The following is a 7,400-nucleotide window of genomic DNA, read 5'->3' as shown; positions in this document are numbered from 1 at the left end:
AGTTTGTTGTGAGGCCTGGGTGGGGGACACTGTTTATACATGGTTAAAATTATTTTTATGTATATATAGTAGATGTCGAACCTCTTTGACTCCTTCGTATGTTTACTTTTTTATATTTTGAACCCCTTAGTGAAAATCTTAACTCCGCCACTGGTGAGGCCTATGGATGGAAATCATTGCAGACGAGCAGCTTGACTATATGTTGGTGATGATGACATTTTGGGTAGTGGTGGAATAAGGGTTGGTGTAATGAGTTGGCATGTCATTTTGGTTAAAAAGGATGGGTTCACAGAGGAAAAGCAATTTTAAGCAACTTATAAATTTCACTACTAAAAAATTGGCAAAAACAGACGGAGAATCCGTCGGTTTTTGATAAATTTTTTAAATCTTTTTTTATTATGAAAAACGACGGACTGCGTTGGTTATTTTTTGAGCAAAAATGCGCGAAAAATATAATTAGTTTTTATATTGTTTTCTAAAATAAACCGACGGACTCCGTCAGTTTTTTATTTTATTTTTTTTTATTAAAAAATCGACAAATTCCATCGGTTTTTAGAGCAAAAGAACGGTATAAATTAAATCAATGTAAGTATTTGAACAAAGAACATGAGTGGTGTAGTGGTAGAGCCCTTTAATGCCAAGGAACATACCTGGGTTTTGTTGACACCTAATTTTCACCTCATAAAATGCGTATTTTAATTCAAAAAATTCTCGAGCCAAGACAGAATAAGGAGACGCTTCCGATATTTTAAAATTCTAAAAATCCCGACAAAATTGTGAAATTGATGTATAATTAGTTAAATTGTGAAATTGACAAAGATTGTGAAAAGTGACGTTTAATTGTTTAAGTTATGAAGCTAACGTTAATTGTTTAAGTTAAAGAATTGACGATTATAAGAAATGACGAGTTATTTACTTTTATAAATATAATTTGAAGATAAGATGCGTATCCCGCTCCGTCTAACTCGAAAAAATTATAAATTAAAACAACGTATGAATTACGGCTCATTTGGACCATAATTTTCACATTATTTAAATATTGCTCAGAAATATGTCAATATTGGGCTCGCATTAAAGCTTGTATTTTAAAAAGACGTAATTCAAATCATGTTTTCATCAAAATGATTTTACAAAGAGTATCTAGACAAATATGTTTCGAGGAGTATGTATTTGAAATAAGTACGAGGAGTCTTTATTGTGAAATAAGGGTCATTTTAAATACTTTAGAAACTCAAGGGGGGAGAAGTTTACTAAAATAAACTCCAACCCCCAAACCCATCGTCTTCCACAAACAAAACACCAAACGACCCTTACGTACAACACCACATCAGCAACCCAACGATCCCTGTACGATCCTCCCATCAATTTCCAGTTGTTCCAATCAAATTTTGGGGAAAATTCACAAAATCTGACTTATCCAGCTATTGTTGTACGATTTCAGCAACATTGGCACTTTGCCCTCATTCTCAACGGTAACAGAATCTAACTTTTCATTTTTCCTTTAGTTTTGGTACGAATTCAAGGATTATCCAGTTAGGATTTGTCCTTTGGATTTGAATTGCAAACAAATTGGAAAGAGGGGGAAAGTTTAATTGGAAAATTCCCACATCGTTTGGGGAGCAATATTTGGTGCATCCCTGGGTTCTACAAATAGAAACCCTTCTTTCCAAAAAAAAAAAAAAAAAGCAGTTAGGATAAAACCAGCATACGGCAATGACATACAAAGGAAAAAACAAACCATCACAATTCAAAACACTGATGTAAGAAACTCTGTAGAACAGTAGTTCCTATCCTAGTTATAGCAAGCTTTATTAAGTGCTTGTTTGAGCTTAAACAGTAGCCAAGTAATAACAAGGGACATTTAGTGAACTAGTGACAATATCCACTAAGTATAACCAAGTAACAACAAATAATAGCAACATATAGTTCAAGGAAGCAATAGGCAGTGAACTTAGCTCATATAATCATGCAGTAAACATCCTTCGAATCCAAAAGTGTAGCAGCTTTCCTAAATCATCAACATCTCAGGAGCATTTGGGATTTTGAGAATCCCCAAGTCATGCAAAGCAAGAAAGGGTAAAGGATGAGTATCAATAATTTCTTATCTTTAAACAAACCAAGAACTTAAAAGGACACTTAACAAACATTCATTTGAGACAATTTTTAAAGAACCAAAACCAAAGCAAATCAGGTGGATTTAAGGACTAGTTATGAACCTCATGTCAAATTTTAAACTGGGAAGACAAACATCAAAGGTCTAAAGAAATAAAACAATGTTCAACTTGTGAACTTTAGAAGACCATCTTTTAAATCTCTAAGATCTGTTCTAGAATAAAAGTAGATAAACTCAAGCTTTTACACCTCTAACATCAGGAATATATTCCAAGTTGCTACATTTCGTTATTTTTGCCTGTTTCATTATCATTAATGCAGTCCGTCGATTTTTGCCTGTTTTTTTAGTAGTGTTTTAAGAGCATATATGGACCAATAGTGTAACGAGCCTCCCGGTCGTTATGTAAAATCTATGATCACCCTACCAAATAGAACTCTTCCAAGGGTAGAACGAACTAATAAAAGCTCAAATGTAGAAGTCTAAGAACTGAAAATTTGGCTTGTTGTGATTATTGTTTGGTTGTGTTAAGTCCATTGGAGGGTGACGTAGGAAATAAGACCTCCGTTAGGAAGGGTGAGTCTCTATGGTGTTTTTACATTAATGTGCATGTTTTGTTTATGTTTGTGAGGCCTCGGGTGAAGTGTTGTGTGGTAGAGTGAAAAACTGTGAAAATTAGCAAGCTCACTGGTTCAGTGGTACCGCTGCCGCAGGATCGTCGTAGCGACGGACCTCTCGCTGCAGCGGTCAGTCGGGTTTTGGGTATGTCCGCTATGGCGGGCACTGGACCGCTGTAGCGATGGCGCTATAGCGGAACCATGCCCGCCACAGCGGAGGAGAATTTTAAAGTTGGTCCGCTACAGCGATCACTTGCCCGCTATAGCGAGACCGCTGCAGCGGTCGACGGGGACAGAATCCCGATTTTGAAACACTTAGTTCCGAATTCTTTATTCATAAAACTCTAACACAGTTTCCAAGGAGCACCTAGGGAGAAATTCTAAGCTACAACAACAACAACTAGAGCAAGAATATTCTTGAGAGGTAAGTCTCAACCATTCCTTCCTTCATACGCGTTCATCTCTAAGATTACCATCCTTCTAATGGGTCTACTATGGTAAATTGGAAATAGTAACCCTAGAACTTAATAGATTTTCAATAGTCATTGGGTTATGAATGTTGTTGTGTGATTATCATCTAAAGGCTTAGGTTATCCCTTTCTAATCAAGAATTGAACCATTAGAGGCGTGAACTAAGTGAATTGAGACTTAGGGTTTCATAAAAATGATATCTTGACCAAAGAAACTGCTTGTAAGAGATAACTTGATTAAATAACCTTATGAATTGATAGTTTGTGACTGCTAAGGCCAATATTAGGATGACTTACGCCTAGTAATCATTCACCCATTAGAAAGGGGTAAGGTGGAAGGGTGTTCCTTGTATTGATATTGTTGACTAGAGTGATTGTGATTTATTTAGCATCTTAATTTCTAGACTTTGAGCGTTCCCAGGCTTTACGGAAGGGAAAGGCTATAGCGGAGTGATTCGCATTGTTCCGGCTCTGCCGTTAGGTATTACGGTCTACTTGAGTTAGACTTTGATTAGTTGATTGTATGTGTTATGAGATTGATAAGAGAAAGCATGTCTAGTCTTCGGGCGTAATGTGTGGTTGAAATTCCTATATGCTATTGATTGAGTGATTGTGTGGGTTTAGTGCCATTACTCGATGTATTGTGATCTACATTTTGATCACAATTGTGGTGAGAAGTTAATATGATCTTCTTGATGAAATTGATATACAAATTGATAAATCGAGTATTGAAAGCTATGTGACAATAAATATGTATAGATATGAAAAGGCACATTTGACCGGTGGTGAGGATGTGACCTATATGTATGAACAGGCACATTTGACCAAGGGTAAGGATGTGGCCCAATTGTGAGCTCGTGGTCCGAGGTTCGTTCCAAAACGAGCGGTATATGGACACCATGGGTCCCCTGCAGGTCATGACTATTGGGCAATGACACCAATTAGCATGTATGTACACGAGTGATCGGTGACTGAGTAGTGAGAATGTTGTCGGGAGACTTATTTTCGTTGTTTGCTTCCGTTGACTTGGTTTCTGATATAATTGGATGACTTGATTGTTAATATCATTGGTTGACTTGTTGTTGGGCTATTTGATTATGTGTTGTTGACTGGTCTGTCTATTTTATTGATTTTATGATTCATGCATGATACTAATCTTAGTCGGCCTATGATATCTACTGGTACATAGTGTTTGTACTGATACTACCTTGCTGCATTCTTTTGAGTGCAGATTGTGATCCAGAGACTGCTACCCGACCTCAAATTTAGCATTGAGGTCGTTTGTTGACAGATTGAGGGTGAGCTTCTATCCATGCCAGGTCGTCCAAAGATCTTCTTTTTCTAATGTCTATTTCCATTCCATACATTGATACTTATTTATTTCAGACAGTATACATTCCTTAGACATGTTTTGGATTAGAGTCCTTGTACGGTGACTTTCGAATTTTGAAATTGTATTAGTTAGGACTTCCGCATTTACGTTATTGTTTATGGTATGACTATTATCGATTAATCTTGTGTTAAAATTTTTATGAACGGATTGAATTGGCTAATTAAAAAATGAACTGTGAATGAATAAATGGCTAAGCGTATTGGTTTGCCCACTAGGAGATAGTGTGGATGCCAGTCATAGCGGGTTGAGTCGTGACAAATAGTATATCATTAAGGCCATATACAAACCAGTAGTATAACGGAGATCAATATTAAACCTTTTTCATTAGTAGAGGGGCAAATATGACCTAACATATTTACAAAATATAGCAATCCCTTTTCTTCTTCCCAATTTCTCTCCCCCTCCATTTCCACACGCCTTACGTACCATGACAAGATTCCCTTTCCAGCTCATCAATAAACAGTTTGGCAGTTTCAGAGCTTCTAAAAATCATAGCATTTGATCTTTGGGTTCTCCATTTGCTTCCGGTATTTGCTCTGAGCCAATGACTGATGGATTCAAATTGTAAATTTGTAATGATATTATTAGAACTCCAACGATGAAGAGCAGATCTTGCTCAGGCAATACTTTTGATAGATCTTTTCTCGACAAAACTCTCTCCTTCTTCCTCCTCTTCCTCATCCTCTTTGTCTTCTTCTTCCTCATCCCCCTCTATCTTCCTCGTCCTCGTCCTCGTCCTCGTCCTCCTCGTGGTGGAGGAATGATTGCATCTCAAGTGTATGACGAATGCAAATGATTGTATGTCACGTGTAGTACCATATATGCATTAACATATACATGTGACATACAAGTGATATGCCTCTGTATGTTAAGTGTATATATCTTGTATGTCATGTATAAATCATTTTGTATCACGTGTACAGTAACCATACATATGACATACATGTGACATGACATACAAAAAACTGCATGTTTGGCATATGATATCCATGTATGTCTTGCATGTCAAGCGTACTTCAAGTACAACTAGGATATGTACATATGTATGTATGACAGCTAAGATATGTGTGTATAATATATTTTGAAAAAAAGCTTTTGCTAGTATTTAAAAACTAAATAATATCTCTATAATTTGTCAATAGAGGCATTAATAAGGCCATTTATGAAAATTCCCCGTAATATAATGACTTAGGTTAACTTGAGCTATCTAAACAGCCCAAATTTACCCATTAAACAACCGTCAAGGAATGGGAAGAACTCTACTTTACTTATATTGGAATTCTTCGATTTCTTTACAAAGAAGAAGAGCAGTAGCCCTATTAACTAAATAGATTATAAAGAAAACATAAAAAACAATGGAAAGTTGTATTGACTGTACTTCAATCCAAACTGACCCAACTGACTTTTAACAAGCAGTCTCAAATTACAACTAGTTTGGGTCGTCGTTACATGATGCAATATTATTACCAAAAACAAATGTTTATTTTAATTATTACTTAAATTTTATTATATTGTATTATCAAATTCGTCGTTATGTAACGATAAAATGTGCAATTCTATGTAAAGACTGATTCAGTGTGATCACATTTTTGCCTTATTTTTTTTATTTTGCTCTTACTTTTTATTTAATGATCTCATTTTACCCTTAACCTTACCTTTTCTTATGATAACTTTATCATACCCAATTTTTTTCTTTGTAATATTGTAAATGTATTTTTCTAATGATTGTGTGACACTAGGAAACGACAAAAAGTAATTCAATCTATCAATTCGTTGTATTCATCAAAATAATACAATACAATGTAATGCCGACATAGTGTAACATGATAGGTAACACCATCCAAAGGAGCTGTTAGAGCTTTTTTTTTTGTGCGGATTGCCCTTCATTTGGGGTGGTCTTTAAGTTTTGCCCTTCAAATTGGTGGTCTTTAAGGTTTTCCCTTCGCTAGGGACCCCTTGGTCATGGGTTCGAACCCCCGCTCAGTGAAAACTTAAATTTTTTTTCGCAAGGCATAAGTTGTAAAAAAAAAAGACAGAAATGGGTAGAATTTGCAAACTCTGCCCTTTCTGTAACTCTACCTTTTTTCTAAACTTATGCCTTACGAAAAAAAATTAATTTTCGCCTGAGCGAGAATTTGAACCGGTGTCCAAGCGATCCCTAGCGAAAGACAAACTTTAAAGACCACCATTTTGAAGGACAAAACTTAAAGACCACCCCGTAATAAGGGGCCATTCCTGCTAATTGCCCCTGTTAGAGAGATCAGGTCATGACGGCCCAATTTCAAACAAGTCAAACGGCCCTGACCTAAAGTATTTTCTAGAGTCTAGATACCTGGTGCTTAATACCTCCAAGGGGTCATTAGGTTCAGAAAGAAATTAGTACTGCTGCAGGGATTATATGTAAAGTACATTAGTTTTTATAGTGTTTGGTCCTTTCCACTAAAAACAGAAAATATGGGATATAACTTAAAACATGCATTGCAACTTTTAAACTTAATAAAACTGAAAAGGTGTTAATTATGAATTAATAAAAATATATGGGGTAATCTGGTATTTGCTCCGTGTATTGTTATTCCACGCTACATTAGGTTGGTATATTACATTACTGGATTAATTATACATGATTCATGATATAAACCAAATTACATAAAATAATACTCCATCTGTTCCAATTTATGTGATACACTTTCATTTCTAATGTCCTAAAAAGAATGATTCATTTTTATATTTAGAAATTATTTAACTTAAAACTTTCCCTTTTAACTTACTGAAATGATTTACAACTACGAAGACTTGTTTTAGATCACAAG

Source organism: Lycium barbarum, chromosome 4, assembly GCF_019175385.1.
Source record: "Lycium barbarum isolate Lr01 chromosome 4, ASM1917538v2, whole genome shotgun sequence".
NCBI classification, from domain to species: Eukaryota; Viridiplantae; Streptophyta; class Magnoliopsida; order Solanales; family Solanaceae; genus Lycium; species Lycium barbarum.
Note: the sequence above shows the minus strand (reverse complement) of the source record.